Genomic DNA, 18,906 nt, shown 5'->3' with positions numbered 1-18,906 from the left:
ATGAAAGGGGTCATCACCAGTGCTATCAAGCAGCACTTGCTTAGCAATAACCTGTTCACTGATGCCCAGTTTGGGTTCTGCCAGGGCCACTCAGCTCCTGACCTCATTACAACCTTGGTTCAAATGTGGACAAAAGAGCTGAACTCCCGAGGTGAGGTGAGAGTGACTGCCCTTGACATCAAGGCAGCATTTGACCAAGTGTGGCATCAAGGAGCCCGAGCAAAACTGGAGTCAATGGGAATCAGGGGGAAAACTCTCCGCTGGTTGGAGTCATACCTAGCACAAAGGAAGATAGTTGTGGTTGTTGGAAGTCAGTCACCTCAGTTCCAGGACATCACTGCAGGAGTTCCTCAGGGTAGTGTCCTCGGCCCAACCATCTTCAGATGCTTCTTCAATGACCTTCCTTCCATCATATGGTCAGAAGTGGGGATGTTCACTGATGATTGCACAATGTTCAGCACCATTCATGACTCCTCAGATACTGAAGCAGTCCATGTCCAAATGCAGCAAGACCTGGACAATATCCAGGCTTGGGCTGACAAGTGGAAAGTAACAGTTGCGCCAAACAAGTGCCAGGCAATGACCATCTCCAACAATGGAGAATCAAACCATCACCCCTTGACATTCAATGGCATTACCATCACTGAATCCCCCACTATCAACATCCTGGGGGTTACCATTGACCAGAAATTGAACTGGACTAGCCAAATAAAGACTGTGGCTACAAGAGCAAGTCAGAGTCTAAGAATCCTGCGATGAGTAACTCACCTCCTGACTCCCCAAAGCCTGTCCGCCATCTACAAGGCACAATTCAGGAGTGTAATGGAATACAACCCACTTGCCTGGATAAGTGCAGCTCCCGCAATACTGAGAAAACTGGACACTGTCCAAGACAAAGCAGCCCACTTGATAGGCACCACATACACAAACATTCACTCCCTCCACCACCGACGCACAGTAGCAGCAGTGCGTACCATCTACAAGATGCACTGCAGGAATTCACCAAGGCTCCTTTGACAGCACCTTGCAAACCTACGACCACTACCATCTAGAAGGACAAGGGCAGTAGACAGATGGGAACACCACCTCCTGGAAGTTCCCCTCCAAGTCACTCACCATCTTGACTTGGAAATATATCACCGTTCCTTCACTGTCACTGGGTCAAAATACTGGAACTCCCTCCCTAACAGCACTGTGGGTGTACCTACACCACATGGACTGCAGCGGTTCAAGAAGGCAGCTCACCACCACCTTCTCAAGGGGCAATTAGAGATGGGCAATAGATGTTGGCCCAGCCAGCGAAGCCCACATCCCGTGAATGAATAAAAAAACCTATACCCATGTGCTCTTATTGCCGTTGGGGCCCTTGCCAGTATTGAACTCACCTCAGCAATCAGCTGGAAACACAGTAGAATGGTCGAGCTATTCTAAGCTCAGTAAGCGGCTGAGGTGAATGTATCATTGAGGTTGGGGTCTTTGATCATTTTTAATGAGTTTTGGATCCAGCTGAAAGTGGAATCTCAGCAATGAGAGAATACCCACTCGGAATTTCGAAGGCCTCACTGACAGTTGACCCTGAATAGTTTCCCGTCAGTAATATTTTGGCCCTGCTTTTCCAGGGATGCCAGTACCTACCTGGCTTTACCTTCGGACCATGTGAACTGAAAGTGTTATTGGACAACACCCTGTTCGACACCACAGGCTCACACATTGTGGCAGCGGAATCTCTAAAAAGTAAGTGTTCCTTTCCCCCTTGCACATGACAATGGGAACCCTTTGCTCTGGACCCCGATGGGCAGCCCACAAGAAACAGACCAACCTCTCAGTGACACATAAGACCATAAGACATAGGAGCAGAAATTAGGCCATTCGGCCCATCGAGTCTGCTCTGCCATTCAATCATGGCTGATAAACACAACAGGAGGAGATCACATTCAGCCCCTCAAGCCAGTTCTGCCATTCAAACAGATCATGACAGACCTGTGACCGAACCCCATGTCCCCAACCTCCCCCCTTAATTCCTTTGGTGAACAAAAATCTCTCAATTTCTGATTTAAAATTAGCAACTAACTTAGCATCCACTGTTAATTGTGACACTTCTCCTCCCCTCCCTCAGATTTCCCCTGGAGCAGAGGAGATTGAGGGGGGGACATGATTGAGGTGTATAAAATTATGAGGGGCATAGATAGGGTAGACAGGAAGGAACTTTTCCCCTTGGTGGAGGGATCAATAACCAGGGGACATAGATTTAAGGTAAGGGGCAGAAGGTTTACAGGGGATGTGAGAAAGAATTTTTTCACCCAGAGGGTGGTGGGAATCTGGAACTCACTGCCTGAAAGGGTGGTAGAGGCAGAAACCCTCATAATATTTAAGAAGTATTTGGATGTGCACTTGCAATGCCATGGCATACAAGGCTCTGGGCCTAGGGTTGTAAAATGGGATTAGAATAGTTAGGTACTTGTTTGACCGGCGCAGACTTGATGGGTTGAAGGGCCTTTTTCTGTGCTGTAGACCTCTACGACTCTATGACTCCATTTAGCAATTACTATAGAGAGAGACAGGCAGTTTGACACAGATAATTAATGCTCTTGAGCCAACATAATGCGGAGACCACAGGAGGGATTATTAAAATGAAGTGCCGTTTGCTCAGGTGCTACTCAAACAATGACCTCACCCTCTGCACCCAGTCACACTACCTTACAAGAGCCACTTGGACTTGTCAGGATAATTGGATATTGGATTTCACTTGATTCGTGCAGTGAGCACTGTAAACTGAGCATCCATCTCACTTTCCCCTCTCCAGTAGCCTTCAAAGTGATTTGTGTGCTTGTTCAAAAGGACTAATCCTCAGCCAGTAGCAGATCATGGATCTCTCATCCAATTGGTCCATTTCTGTTGAAGGAAGTCTTACATTTCTATAGCGCCGTTCATGACCTCTGGCCATCCCAAAGCACTTTACAGCCAATAAAGTACTTTTGAAGTGTAGCCACTGTTGTAATGTAGGGAGATTAACAGCCAGTTTGCGCGCACACAAGCCCCTACAAACAAGTGAATCTGCTTCTGTGACCTGTGATGAAGCTGAGGGGATAAATATTGGCCAGAAAACCAGCGATTCCCCCATGCTCTTCTCCAAAATAGCGTCATGAGATTTTTTTTTATGCCCACCTTAGAGAGCAGGCAGGGCCTTGTTTTGATGCCCCATTCAAAGGATGGCATCTCCAACACTACAGCACTCCCTCAGTCTTATCGTGAATGTGAGCCTTTAATTTTTGTGCTCTGTTCTCTGGAGAGGGAGACTTGAACCCACAACCTGCTAACTCAGGATTGAGTGTGCAACAACCGAGCCACAGCTCTCGCTCAGGCTGGTTTGGAAATCTTTGCCCATCGACCTGGAACCAAGGGGAGTTGGGGGTGGGAGCTGGTAGATGGGGAGCAAAGTGGAGAGCTAAGTATGGTTGAGCGTGTGTGTGAAAGTGTAGGAGAGGATGAACAGGCAGGGTCGGGGATTTTGTTTGCTTTTATGTGCTTCCATCTCTGTGCCTGGAAATATTAAAGGCACCATATAAATGCAGTTGTTGTTTTTTGACCTTCTGTAAACCTGAACCCATCCAAAACTCTACTGCCTGTACCCTAACTCACACCAAATTTCATTCACCTATCACCCTGTGCTCACTGATATACATTGGGCATTAAACAAAGGCCCGATTTTAAAATTCTCATCCTTGTTTTCAATTCCCTTACAGGTCTTGCCCTTCCCCTATCTCTGTAATCTCCTCTGGACCCACGCCCCTCCGAGATCTCTGTGCTCCTCTAATTCTGCCCTTGGGCATTCCCGAGTTTCAACACTCCATCATTGGGGGCTGTGCCTTCAGCTCTCTAGGCTCTGAGCTCTGCAATTCCCTCCCTAAGCCTCTCCCTCCCTCCTCCTTGCTTTCCTCCTTTAAGATGTTCCTTGAAACCTACCTGATCACCTGCCCCAATATCTCCTCATGTGCCTCGTAAAGTTTTATATAATAAAAATCCTGTGGGAGATGTTGGTGGTGTTGCAGTGGGGTCGGGAGTGGCTTGTAGGTGTGGGTTGGGGAGAAGGTAGCTTTGGGGTAAGGGTGCGGGCGGGAGGTGATGTGGGAGTGTGGGTTGGGTGGGGATGGGGTTTGGGTGGGATGGAGGCTGGAGTGGGGATGGAGTCAGTGGCAGGCAAGGTGGGTGGGGAAGTGAATGGGGTAAAGGTGGGTGTGGGGTAGTGAGTTGGGGTGGGAAAGAGGTTGAGGATTGGGTTGAGATAGAGGTGGGGACATGAGTGGGGGTGGGAGTGGGGGTGGAGGTTGGTTAATGTAGAGGTGGGAGTGAGTGGTGTGGGAGTGGGAATGGGGTTGATGTAGAGGTGGGGAAGTGGGTAGGGGTAGGAATGGGAGTGGGGGTGAGGGTTGGGTTGAGGTAGAGATGGGGAAGTGAGTGGGGCTGAGAGTGGAGGTGGTGGTCGGGTTGAGCTAGAGGTGGGAGTGAGACGGCTGTGGGGGTGGGAGTGGGGGTGGGAATGGGGTTGAGGTAGGGGTAGGAGTGAGAGTGGTGTAGGGGTGGGAGTGGGGGTGGGAATGGGGTTGAGGTAGGCGTGGGAGTGAGAGTGATGTGGGGGTGAGAGTGAGGGTGGGAATGGGGTTGAGGTAGGGGTGGGAGTGAGAGGGATGTGGGGGTGGGAGTGGGGGTGGGAATGGGGTTGAGCTAGAGGTGGGAGTGAGAGGGCTGTGGGGGTGGGAGTGGGGGTGGGAATGGGGCTGAGGTAGGAGTGGGAGTGAGAGGGATGTGGGGGTGGGAGTGGGGGTGGGAATGGGGCTGTGGGAGGGGTGGGAGTTGGGGTGGGAGTTCTGTGGGGGTGGGAGTGGGGGTGGGAATGGGGTTGAGGCAGGGGTGGGAGTGAGAGTGTTGTAGGGGTGGGAGTGGGGGTGGGAATGGGGTTGAGGGAGGGGTGGGAGTCGGGGTGGGAGTGCTGTGGGGGTGGGAGTGGGAGTGGGAATGAGGTTGAGCTAGAGGTGGGAGTGAGAGAGCTGTGGGAGTCAGAGTGCTGTGGGTGTGGGAGTGGGGGTGGGAATGGGGTTGAGGTGGGGGTGGGAGTGGGAGTGGTGTAGGGGTGGGAGTGGGGGTGGGAATGGGGTTGAGCTAGAGGTGGGAGTGAGAGGGCTGTGGGGTGGGAGTGGGGGTGGGAATGGGGTTGAGGTAGGGGTGGGAGTGAGAGTGGTGTGGGAGTGGGGGTGGGAATGGGGTTGAGCTAGAGCTGGGAGTGGGAGTGCTGTGGGGGTGGGAGCGTGGAGCGACCCGGGGGAGCAGAGTTTGCTGGTCATTGCCCTGTTTTTAGACCCTGCTGTGATCATTCACTCTGATTGGTAAATCTCCCGCTGTCTTTTCATTCATGGGAGTATAACATATTTTTACACATCTATATTTTCTTGGCCGATCTGTCAAATCCAAGTGCTGCCAAATGAACAAATGGAATTAAAATCGCCACCAAATTGCAGAAGGTTGCATTGATTATATAAACTTTTGATCTGCAAGTTCCTCAGAAGATGCTGGAAGTGGGTGATAATTCCTCCACTGGAGCAAAGCCAGATTAGCCTTTCACTTCAAAACTTTCACCATATCTGAAGGGAATGGCTCTATTTTTACTCCATCCTAACTTTTATTACCTCAGTATTCCCACGATAAACTCTACCCCTTCCCAATATCTTTTCGAAAGGTCCAGCCTGATAGAATTTCACATAAAGTTTGAGTGAGCATAATATGATCGAATTTTACATTATGTTTGAAAGTGATGCAGTTCAATCGGAAACTAGGGTCTTAAATCTAAACGAAGGGACTACAAAGGTATAAGGAGTAAGTTGGCTGTGGTAGATTGGGAAACTAAATTATAAAGGATGATGGTAGACGGGCAATGGTTGACATTTAAAGAATTAATACATGGTTTATAACAAACTTACACTCCTTTGAGGCACAAAAACCCACCAGGAAGGTGATCCAACCATAGCTAACAAGAGAAGTTAAGGACTGTATTTGGAAGAAGCTTATAAAGTTGCCAAAAAAAAGTAGTAAGCCTAATGATTGGGAGCATTTTAGAATCAAGCAAAGGAGGACCAGGAAACTGATAAAGAAAGCAGAATATAAAAGTAAATGAGAAAGAAACATAAAACTGGACTGTAAAAGCTTCTCTAGGTATGTAAAAAGGAAGAGATCAGTGAAGACAAATTTGGGTCCATTACAGACAGTGACAGGAGATTTTATATTGGGGAATAAGGAATCAGCAGAGAAACTAAACAAATACTTGGGGCTGGATTTTATGTGCCCCTGGGGAACTTGTTTTTGTGGAAAATGGTGAACTTATCCACTTTGTTAGGAAAAAACAGAAATGCAGAGTATTTCTTCAATGACGAGAGATTGAGAATAATTTGGAGAAATCCATTTGAGGTGTCCAAAGAGACCTGAGTGTCCTTGTTCAGAAGTCATTGAAAGTTAACTTGCAGTTTCAACAAACAATTAGAAAGGTATGTTGGCCTTTATTGCAAGAGAATTTGAGTATAAGAGTAAAGAATATCTTGCTGCAATTGTATAGAGCCTTGGTGAGACCGCACCTGGAGCACTGTGTACAGTTTTGGTCTCCTTACCTAAGGAAAGATGTACTTGCCATAGATGGATTGCAACGAAGGATCACGAGACTGATTCCTGGGATGACGGGATTGTCCTATGAGGAGAGATTGAGGAGACTCGGCCTGTAGCCTCTAGAGTTTAGAAGAATGAGAGGTGATCTCATTGAAGCAGAGAAACTTCTTTCAGGGCTCAGGAGAGTAGGTGCAGGAAGAATGTTTCCCCTGGTCGGGACGTCTAGAACCAGGGGACACAGTCTCAGAATAAGGGGTAGGCCATTTAGGACAAAGATGAGGAGGAACTTCTTCACTCAAGGGTGGTAAATCTTTCGAACTCTCTAGCCCAAGGGCTGTGGAGGCTCAATCATTGAGTATATTCAAGACAGAGATCGATATATTTCTAGATATTAAAGATATCAGGGATACAGGGATAATGCAGGAAAATGGCATTGGTAGAATATCAGCCATGATCTTGTTGAATGATGGAGCAGGCTCAAGGGGCCAAATGGCCTACTCCAGCTCCTATTTCCTATGTTCACCTAGTCTGCACAAGTGTTTTTCTCTATACAGCTCCTGCACTCCCCAATCAAATCCAATTGCCCTGACCAGACCTATTCTCCTTAACATTCCCCTTTTGCAAACAATGATCTGATAGGGACACAGGAAAAGATGCAAAATAATTTGACAAGGATGATACCAGAACTGAGTGGCTAATATTGTCAGGAAACAGTGAACAGGCTGGGGCTCTTTTCTCTAGAAAGGAGAAAGTGAAGAGGCTACCCGATGGAGGTCTTTAAAATTATCGAAGGGTTTGATAAGAGAAGATGTTTTCACTCGAGGGTTTAGAGCAACCCAAAGGGCCATAAATATAAGATAGTCGCTATCCAATAGGGAAGTCAGAAGAACCATCTTTAGCCAGTGAGTGGTGAGACTATGGAACTCGGGCAGTGGTTGAGGTGAACAGTACAGACACAATTAAGAGGAAGCTAGATGAACACATGGGCCAGGATTTTACAGCCCCTCCCACCGGCGGGATATTACAGTCCCGCCAAACTGATCACCGCATTCACCGGGGAGGGGAGACACACCGCGGTGGGGCTGTAAAATCCTGGCCCTGGAGAAAGGAATAAAAGGATATGCTGATAGAGTGAAGAGGAGTGAGAGGAGGCTTGAGTGGATCTTAAAAAGCTAGCATGGACCAGTTGGACCAAATGGCCTGTTTCTGTGCTGTAATTCAACATAAATCAGTATAAGTCCTTATCAAGAGAATTTATGGACTCTACTTCAACAGTGATAAGTACCCCAAGTTTTAAGCTTTTTCTTTGTAAGGATTTCATTTTTAATTTCGCCTTGTGATTCTTCTAAACTAAACTCCACCAGGAATTCTTAGTGGCCCATTTGTGATTTTTGTAAATAGTTCCAGATAGAACTAATTGTGCATAACACAGCTGTCAGAAAGAGAAGCTCTTCTTTTTTGAATTTTGAATTTCTTTAATGAGTGCAATAAATGAAGCTACTCCATAAAGACTGGTCTCCATTGGCAGATCCAAAGAGTGTTACTGAAATTCAAAATGTGGTTATGGTGACGTGTCACGAGGCATGTTACCACAGGCTGGCGTTAATCACGTAGCTTCTATGAATACTCTGCTTGTCTTACCCAGAGTAAGTTGGATTTGGCCAAGTGTGTGAATATCCACACCAGACTGTGCGATGGCTGGGTTAGATTGAATTATGTGTGTATGCAGACACTGAACGGTGTGATAGATTACAATGGGCTGTGTGTGCACCAACGTTACATTATGGGAGGGCTATCTGCGTGGAGTTGAATTGTGGTTAAATGCATACAGGTGATGTTTTTGTATCCAATTTACCATATGTGAGAATTGGTAGTGTGGGGTTGGGCTCCATTTCAAAAGTACTTCATTGATTGTAAAGTGCTTGGGATTTCCTGAGGTCAACAAGGTATTGTAGGAATACAAGTATTTCTTTTCTTCTTAAAGCACCCTCTCTTAATGCATTACTCCTTTCAGCCGAAATACACCAAGGGTCTGAAATCTGTGGAGAACACTCTGGGCTGTTTGCCTGACAAGGAATGTATATTGTAAACATCAAGAGTATTGAAATTGTATCGAGGCACCTCAGAGTGGAACATGGGAGACATGTTGAATTCTATCGCACTTCCTGTAATCTTCAATCTGAAAGGTTTGGAATGTACTTTCACAACTTTTATGAATAAGGTATATTTTTGGGAAAAATGTTAGAAGAATGGTCCACTTGTGCAGTGTCCTGCAGCTTGTGTAGACTGAATATTGGCCCAGTATGATTGTGTAGCGGTACCTCAGCTGCAGGAGTAAATCTCACCCCTCCTCCTCCCTCACTGCCGGCAATATTGTCATGTAAGGGGTTTAAGCAGAGTTAATGACTTTTTTGTGACATTTTACAGAACACATTACTGCCAATCAGGATTAGTGTACAGTTAACAATGTTTTGGCAGTATTGATCGAAGAGAATGTTTCACACAGCAAGGGGGATAAGACTGAAACTGGAAACAATGCAGAAAATGTTTTTGTCTATTATTTTCACATAAACACAACCTGACTTTGGAGGGTTACACAAACAATTTCTTTCAAGGTGAATGACATCAGTGCTAAAAATGGAATTGTTTACATTCCGTTACCTTCTGTCCCCATCAAACACCCCAGGGCAGGTACAGCACGGGGTTAGATACAGAGTAAAGCTCCCTCTACACCGTCCCATAAAACACTCCCAGGACAGGTACAGCACGGGGTTAGATACAGAGTAAAGCTCCCTCTACACTGTCCCATCAAACACTCCCAGGACAGGTACAGCACGGGATTAGATACAGAGTAAAGCTCCCTTTACACTGTCCCATCAAACATTCCCAGGACAGGTACAGCATGGGGTGAGATACAGAGTAAAGCTCCATCTACACTGTCCCCATCAAACACTCCTGGGACTAGTACAGCACGGGGTTAGATACAGAGTAAAGCTCCCTCAACACTGTCCCCATCAAACACTCCCAGGACAGGTACAACACAGGGTTAGATACAGAGTAAAGCTCCCTCTACACTGTCCCATCAAACACTCCCAGGACAGGTACAGCACGGGTTTAGATACAGAGTAAAGCTCCCTCTACACTGTCCCCATTAAACACTCCCAGGACAGGTACAGCACGGGGTTAGATACAGAGTAAAGTTCCCACAACACTGTCCCCGTCAAACACTCCCAGGACAGGTACAGCACGGGGTTAGATACAGAGTAAAGCTCCCTCTACAATGTCCCCATTAAACACTCCCAGGACAGGTACAGCACGGGGTTAGATACAGAGTAAAGCTGTCTTTACACTGTCCCCATCAAACACTCCCAGGACAGGTACAACATGGGGTGAGATACAGAATAAAGCTCCCTCTACACTGTCCCATCAAACACTCCCAGGACAGGTACAGCACGGGGTTAGATACAGAGTAAAGCTCCCTCTACACTGTCCCATCAAACACTCCCAGGACAGGTACAGCACGGGGTTAGATGCAGAGTAAAGCTCCCTCTACACTGTCCCCATCAAACACTCCCAGGACAGATACAGCACGGGGTTAGATACAGAGTAAAGCTCCCTCTACACTGTCCCCATCAAACACTCCCAGGACAGGTACAGCACGAGGTTAGATACAGAGTAAAGCTCCCTCAACACTGTCCCCATCAAACACTCCCAGGACAGGTAATAAGATTTTCGCAGGAGTCGGCAACCATTGGGAGTTTATCAAACTGAACAGCTGCAGCCTGTCAAGAACAGAGTGGGTAGTATGGAAAAGGTTTTATTGATTGGAAAAAGTGGAGTATTGATGAGAATCTATTGCACTGCAGTGAGATTCTAATAGCAAGGGCACTTCCCTACCCTGTCCCGGTTTCCAGCTCTCCATTAGCCCTGGCTAATTTGAAGGTTCAGATGCTTTTGATTTTTTTTAAGCCATTCACAGATGGCAGCCACAGTGATGGCTACCGAGATGGGCTAGAAAGCATCGTTCTTCCCCGGTGTCCCACCTGCATTCCCGCCCTCCCTCGGCCAGTAATTGCCACCGCTTCTGGCCCCTCACCAACACCAGCACCAAAACTGGAAGCTTAGCCTGCTTCCTGTTGAGAGCAGGATCGCGACCTGGAAATAGACCTGTCTCTTCAGCAAAAATCTGGCCCATAGATTATATTAAAAAATACCAGGAAGTGATGCTCAACCTTTACAAATCTTTGGTTGGCCCTCAGCTGGAGTATTCCATTCTGGGCATCACACTTTAGGAAGGATGGCAAAGCCCTAAAGAGGGCGCAGGAGGGATTTACTGGAACGACCCCAGGGTCGAGGGACTTCAGTTCATGTGGGGAGACTGGAGAAGCTAGGCTTGCTCTCCTTAGAGCAGAGAAGGTTAAGAGGAGATTTAATGGAGGCGTTCACAATCATGAACACATTCGATGGAGTAAATAAGAATAAACTGTTTCCAGTGGCAAAGGGTCAATAACCAGAGGGGACACAGATTTCGGGTAATTGATTAAAAAAAACCAGGGGAGAGATGAGGAGCTATTATTTTGCAAGTTGTTGAGATCTGGGACACGCTGCCTGAATGAGCAGGGGATTTAATAGTAGCTTTCAAAAGGGGATTGGATGAATACTTGAAGGGGAAAGGCTTTCAGGGCTGTAGAGAAAGAGCTGGGGATTGGGTTGAGTTGGATTGGGTCTATCAAAAAGCCAGCACAGGCATGAAGGGATGAATGACCTCCTTCTATCTGGAAAATTCTATTATTCTAAGATAAAATGACTTGTTACCTCTATGGGATTCTTGCACACAATTTGGCAATTTAAATTCAGGTTTAAGGACAATGCAAACGGCACCAAACAGCTTCTAGGGGGTTATGGAACAAAGAGGGAGGTACCTCTTCAGTGAATACTGTCCCACTCTAAAGTGGGGCTTAGTTCCTTTGTGCAGTGCTGTGACTCAGTGGATATAATACTCTGGCTTCTGAATCAGAAAGTCGTGTGCATTCAGTCTCACTACAGAGACTTCAGCACATAATCTCGAACGGACACTTCAGGGCAGTACTAAGGGAGTGCTGCACTGTCAGAGGTGCCATCTTTCTGAAGAGATGTTAACACGAGGCCCCTTTGCCCTCTCGGGTGGAGGTGAAAAATCTCATGGCCAATATTTTGAAGAAGGGCAGGAGTGTTCTCTCTAGTATCCTGGGCTGCTATTTATCCCTCAATTGGCTTTTACTAAAATGGATCATCTGGTCATTTATTTCAGTGCTACTTGTGGAATTTTGCAGTGTGCAAATTAGCTGTTGCGTTCTCTACATTACAACAGTGACTACACTTCAAACGTACTTCATCAATAGTGGATTGCTTTCAGATGTTCAGAGGCTGTGAAAGGGCAGTGGTGACTACAGCGGTTCAAGAAGGCAGCTCACCACCACCTTCCCAAGGGGCAATTAGGGATGGGCAATAAATGCTGGCCCAGCCAGCGACGCCCACTCCCCATAAGTGAATAAAAAGAAGCAGTAAAATCAAGAAAGAAGGACTTGCATTTATAATGTGGGAAACGCGGCAGCCAATTTGCGCACAGCAAGCTCCCACAAACAGCAATGTGATAGTGACCAGATAATCTGTTTTAGTGATGTTGGTTGAGGGATAAATATTGTCCAGGACACCGGGGGAGAACGCCCCTGCTCTTCTTCAAAACAGTGCTTTGAGTTTTTTTAGGTCTACCTGAGAGACACGCAGAGCCTCAGTTACACATCTCATCCAAAAGAAAGTGCCTCAGACACTGCGGCACTCCCTCAGCCTAGGCATTTGTGCTCAAGTCCTGGAATGGGCCCTGAACTCAGAGTCATCCGGTTGAGCGGTCAGCGTGCTCTTGAGTGAGCCACAGTTGACACCAAATCTAGATGTGCAAGTTGTTGTTTCTTTCCTACAATGAATGTCTTTATTGCAATTTTAAAAAAGATGAGAACGGGACATTTTGAAGACAACTCACATTCCTAAAGCCAAGGACTTTGTGTCAAGTCATACTTGAGATGTGGGTAATATTGACAAGACTGAGTTCATTACCCTTCACTAGTCGGCCTGAGGAGATTGAGAGGCAGCCATTTGCTATTGGCCTGGTGTCAGGGGGAGGTCGGGATGGGTGGGAGAAGCAGATTCCCTTCCCTGAAGAACATTAGAGAGACAGTTGGATTTTTACAACAAGCTGATAGTTTTTTTGCAGTTATTTTTCCTGGTGGCAGCCCATGATGACCAGAGGGGCAGGGGTTCTCTGGAGAGGCTCTGTGACCTCCTGCAATCCCCACGACCCTCCAAGATCTCTGCGCTTCTCCAGTTTTGGCCTCCTGAGCACCACTGATTTTAATCGTTCCACCACTGGCTGCCTGGGCCCCAAGCTCTGGGATTCTTTCCTTAAACCTCTCGACACCCCCTTTAAGAAGCTCCTTATAATCCATCTCTTTGACCAAGCTTTTGAATGCCTGTCCTAATATCTCATGCATGCCTCAGTGTTAAATGTTTCTGATAACTGCTCCCATAAAACATGTTCGGATATTTTAGGTGCTATATAAATGCAAGTTGTTGGGGGGAGGGGGGTGAGGTATGGGCATGGGGAGTCCCTAAAAATGGTTACATGTCCATCTGAACCACAACATTCCCTATCAGCCATGAGAACTACAACTGATTCCTCCCCCCACCACTGGACTAATTGGATAGCACATTCAAAGAGACAGCACAGGCACAATGGGCCGAATGGCCTCTGATTGTGCTGTCAATAATTCAATCATTTTCATCCTTGCAAATTTTAGTCACCAGCCGACATTTCCCATTCAGTGTCCTCCCTCAGGAGGCTGCAGTGAGGCAAGGCCAGGATATCAGGATAAGTATTTGCCAATTTGAAAAGAGCTCTTATAAATTCTGAAGACTTAAAATAACATTGTCAGACGTGCTTAATTAAAAAGATCAGGGCTGAAACAGTCATTAGGACAATCAGTGTTTCAGGGTTTATGACTTGAGGACAAAGGTAGCCTCTTATCAATGATATTATTGCACTAAGCAGTAATTGGCATGTTTGACAGTAGTACAATTGTAAAGGAATTTAGAAACCTGCATCACCTGCCTCCTAGGCTTTTACAGCCCTCGTAGCAGATATGGGGAGTGTGCCAAAGCAACTCGGTAGCTGGCTGTTAATTCCGAGCTCAGTGTCTGTGTGCAGGGTGCAGGCATTGCAAATTAATTGAACTGTAGCCAGGAGGATGCGCGGCGATGGTCACCCACTTTGGCGGGGGGGTGGGGAGAATATGTGGGGAGTTCTAGCGATGCAGCATTCTATGGGGGCAGCAGATTGGTAAGGGACTGAACTTCAGGGCAAAAGACTGAGCCAGGCTGGGATCTTGGAATCTCCTCCCTGATTTAACAGCAACTCAACATAATAAAACACAACACTCGACTCTTGTTCACTCCACTCGTTCCTGGGATGAAGGGCTTATCTTATGAACAGGTTGGGCCTACACCCTTCGGAGTTTAGCAGAATGAGAGGTGATCTTGTTGAAAAATATAAGATGGGGAGGGGTAGATACCGGGAGGGTGTTTCCTCTTATTGGGGGGGGACCAGAGCCAGGAGACAGATGAAGAATAGCAGCTCTACAGTTTAAGACGGAGATGAGGAGAAATCTTTTCTCTCAAGGGGTCATTGGAGTGTGGAATTCACTTCCCCTGTGAGCAGTAGAGGCTGGGTCATTGTGTTTATTCAAGACAGAGTTAGACAGGTTTTTGATAGGCAAGGGGATCAAGGGTTGTGGGGGTGGCAGACAGGAAAGTGCAGCTGAGACCATAACCGGATCAGCCATGATCTTATTGAATGGCAGAGCAGGCTCGAAGGGCTGAATGGCCTACTCCTGCTTCTAAGTCCTATGTCCAAACAGAACACCAGCATAAAACAACAGAGTGTAGCTGGGCAGATTGTTCCACTGGTGCTCTCTCTTTATTGGGCTAAATTCCTCTGTGTGCCCCTGTGCTAAAGAAGGGTAGGGGTGAATTAGGAAGCAATGTAGCACCTTTGACTACCTCAGAACATCCCAAAAGCTCTTTACAGCCAACTAAGTGCTTTTGCAGTGTAGCCGCTGCTTTAATGTAGGAAATGCTGCAGCCAATTTGTACATAGCAAGATCCCACAAAAAAAAAATGAGTTAAGTGACTAGATAATATGTTTTCTTTTTACTGATGTTGGTGGCGGGATAACCACTGACTGAGGAGAACTCCCTTGCTCTTCTCCAAAATAGTGCCGTCGGATCCTTTACTTTCACCAGAGGGTCTCAGGTTAGCATTTCATCCAAAACACAGCACCTCCGGCAGTGCAGCACCCAGAGCCTAAGCCTAGATTTTACACTCGTGTTTCTGGAGCGGGGTTAAAACCCACAAGCTCCTGACATGGGGGCGAGAGGCTGCCACATTTTGCTAAATGAATGCACTCAGTTCCTCTTTTAATAAATTAACTCTTCGTTGGCAGCTTGCTTCAGTGTTGACAGACGACACAACAAGCTAGCCCCAGAGAGAGTTAACAGTAAAATACAAATAGTTAGTCGTGGTTTATGAGGCTGGAGTTTAATGCAACGTGTTTGATAATGCTGGTGAGGCAATTCCCCCCCCACCCCAGACTGAGTAACAGCCTCAAGCTCACCCCCAGAGAGCTGTTAATTCTCATACGTTTTAAATTCATTTTCAGGATGTGTGTGGGCATCGCTGGCTAGGCCCAGCATTTATTGCCCATCCCTAATTGCCCTTGCGAAGGTGGTGGTGAGCTGCCTTCTTGAGCCGCTGCAGTCCATGTGGTGTAGGTACACCCACAGTGCTGTTAGGGAGAGACTCTTCCAGGATTTTGACTCATTGACAGTGAAGGAACGGCGATATATTTCCAAGTTAGGATGTGAGTGTCTTGGAGGGGGAATTCCAGATGGTGTTGTTCCCATTTATCTGTTGCCTTTGTCCTGGTAGTGGTCATGGGTTTGGAAAATGCTGTCTAAGGAGCCTTGGTGAGTGCCTGAAGTGCACCTTGTAGATGGTACACACTGCTGCTACTGTGCGTCGGTGGCGGAGGGAGTGAATGGGGTGCCAATCAAGCGGAGCTGCTTTATCCTGGATGGTGTCAAGCTTCTTGAGCATTGTTGGAGCTGCACTCATCACAGCCTACTGGGCTAACGCTGTAGGATAGACAACTCTCTTTTCACCCTGAGAAACTCTCACCATGAAGGGAAAAAGCTTCTAATGGAGGACATCAACAAGGTGTGAAAAGAGTAAAAGGAAAAGTGAGGCATTCAGAAAGCACTAATTAGTTGAAAGTACAGTTTGGTTTCGGAAGCCTTCAATGGCAGAGCAATGGTGGACTGAGGGGATGAATGAGTTTTAGTTTTGAGATCCTGTGAAAGAATGAGAATAGGAAATAACGATGTACATTTCCAACTTGTCATTCCGACATTATTAGATCGTCCAAGAATCAGTTCAACAACTTGCATTTATATAGCGCCTTTAACTTCGTAAACTATCCCACAGTGCTTCGCAAAAGCATTAACAAACAAAATTTGACAGCAAGTTACATTCGGACATACCAGAACACGTGCCCTCGAGCCTGGTCGAAGAGATCGGTTTTCAGGAGCGTTTTAAGGGAAGGGGAATCAAGAAGCAGAGAGAGAGATTTTTAGGAGGGATTTCCTGAGCTTACAGCTCAGGCAGCTGAAGGCACGGCCGCCAATGGTGGAATGATTCAAAACCAGGAATGTGCAAGAGGCCAGAATTGGAGGAACGCAGGGATCTTGGAGGGTTGTGGGGCTGGAGGAGGTCACAGAGATAGGGAGATTGGGGCATTCCATTCTGTTTGATATTGGGTGACGAATGCCAGTTATAGGCCTGGGCGGTTCAGCGCAGCGACACTCAATACCGTGAAGATGGAGGACAGAGCAAGAGGGTGAAGGGTGGGGTATCTGCAGTTGAAGAGGGACAAAAGAGGACAAAAAGCAGTTACCAATATAACATGATGTGCTCGAAGCATACCACACAGCAGGAGGCCATTCAGCCCATTGTGTCTGTGCCGGGTCTTTGGAAGACCTATCCAAACACTCCCACCCCCCACTCTCTCCCCTTCACCCAGACAAATTTTGCATTTCTTACCCAACTCCTTTTTAAACATAGCGCCAGTTCCGTTTCAGGAATCTTGCACCTCGACTAATGAGCTGCACAGCACTTGGACACAAGTCCGCCTTTATCCCAGGGATCATTAGTTTTTCCTGGTTTGGTCCTCGTGCCGGTATATGGGAATTTTACCCCATAACAAACAGGAGGAGGTCTTGTGGCGCAGTGGGTGGTGTCCCTCCATCGCAAGAGCCAGAAGCTCTGGGTTCAAGTCCCGCTTCAGGACTTGATGGCCAACTCAAACAGGTTGAGTATCAACTTGTGAATCCTTCCAACACACACCAATGGCAGGGGGTAAGAGTGGGAGAACCCCAGCAAATAAATGGTACCTTCTACAGTCGTTATCCATGGCAACAGCATGCATGTAAAAGTGTGTGTTGCTAGGGCAACACCGAACCCCACCTTGAGGGGCCCAGTTGGCTGCTTTGCTGCGATTGGTGCCAACAGCTAGGGGTTTGATCCCTGTTCCGGATGGATTCGGGACCTGCCTCCTTGCTCTACCTGTAGTGGAGGGCGTGGTGCTGTGGGTCGGACCTGGCTTCAGGCAGAAAAGCTGAAGAGGAGGCAAAACGCACAGGAGTTCCTGTAAACAGTGAGACAGGTTCACATCCGCGAAAAATAAAATACTGCAGATGCTGGAAATCTGAAATAAAAATAGAAAATGCTGGAACTACTCAGCAGACCCTACAGCGTCCGCGGAGGGATAAACGCTTTTAACGTCTCAGGCCCATGACCTTTCACCCTGAATCGGAAAGCAGTCCCGGGATGTCTTACAGCCAATGAAGTACTTTCGAAGTGTAGCCACCACTGTCGTGTTAAACAAGCACAAGAGAAGGGTGGAGAGGACAGGAGGCTGGAGTGATTGAATGGCAAAAGGGGGCGATGGTGCAAGGCAAAAGGGAGGGGGTGTGGGGGGAAGCACTAATGGGGCAAGTAAAGAAAAGGTGGTTCAGAGGAGACGGAAATGGCAACGTCAGAACTGCAACGAGAACGAACCCCCCGGCTGAATGGGGAACAGTGGGTGGAAGCTCCATCTAGTGGCCAAGAGTCGGCATGACCCCAGCAAATAAACCTGGAGAGGCAGAGCATGAGATTTTTGACCATCTTTTGGTTGGTTTGGTGGCAACTTTTCGAAACCCAATCGCACGTGGGTAGCTCCAGCGCCTTTATTTCTTTGGCAAACTCCCAACAATTTTCCACTCGTGTAAATTCTGTGGTCAGGTACTTTATTTTATTTATCTTCCGCTCAAACAATGACACAAGACACATTGACACGAAACCTGGAAGGATGGTGAGCTGTGAGTGAGGATAGCGATGGAGTTGAAGAGGTCGTTGGCAGTTTGGCGGAATGGGCGGACACATGGGAGGTGGGATTTAATACAAAGAATGAAGAATACAAAGGGTAAAAAGATAGACTTTGATATGAAGATTGAGAAGAGGCAATATAAAATAAAAGGTATTATTCTATCTGGGGTGCAGGAGCAGAGGGACCTGGGGGTAAAAGTGCATAAATCATTGAAGGTGGGAGGGCAGGGTTGAGAAAGTGGTTAGTAAAGCATACGGCATCCTGGGCTTTAAGAATTAGGGGCGTGGAGTACAAAAGCTAGGAAAAGATGTTAAACTTGTAAAAAACACACTGGTTCGATCTCGTGTGCAGTTCTGGGCACCGCACCCTGGGAAGATTCAGGGAGACAGTGACATAATGGGAATGTTACTGGACTGGTAATCCACAAAGGAGCTAATGCTTTTACGATTATTATTCTTTCACAGAATGTGGGTGTTGCTGTCAAGATCCGCATTTATTGCCCATCCCTAATTGCCCTCGAGAAAACGATGGTGAGGATAACTGGTGGGAATTTAAATTCAATTGATAAAATCTGGAATTGAAAGCTAGTCTCAGTGATGGTGACCATGAAACTGTCATCGATTGTTGTAAAAACCCATCTGGTTCACTAATGCCCTTTAGGGAAGGAAATCTGCCATCCTTACCTAGTCTGGGCTACATGTGACTCCAGACCCACAGCACTGTGGCTGACTGTTAACTGCTCC

General features: G+C 47.1%; 1 long non-coding RNA gene across 1 annotated transcript in view; it reads left to right on the top strand.

The window, feature by feature from the left end:
* The first annotated feature begins 224 nt into the window (after nt 1–224).
* The window catches only part of LOC144694029 (uncharacterized), a 406,257-nt gene continuing 387,575 nt past the window's right edge, over nt 225–18,906 (top strand). Inside the window, exon 1 of the long non-coding RNA XR_013579637.1 lies at nt 225–416. This is a non-coding gene — a long non-coding RNA (uncharacterized LOC144694029). The remainder of the gene's footprint in view (nt 417–18,906) is intronic.

Source organism: Cetorhinus maximus, chromosome 19 (assembly GCF_964194155.1).
Source record: "Cetorhinus maximus chromosome 19, sCetMax3.hap1.1, whole genome shotgun sequence".
NCBI classification, from domain to species: Eukaryota; Metazoa; Chordata; class Chondrichthyes; order Lamniformes; family Cetorhinidae; genus Cetorhinus; species Cetorhinus maximus.
The sequence above is the reverse complement of the archived record's forward strand: the minus strand, read 5'-3'. Positions and strand labels throughout refer to the sequence as shown.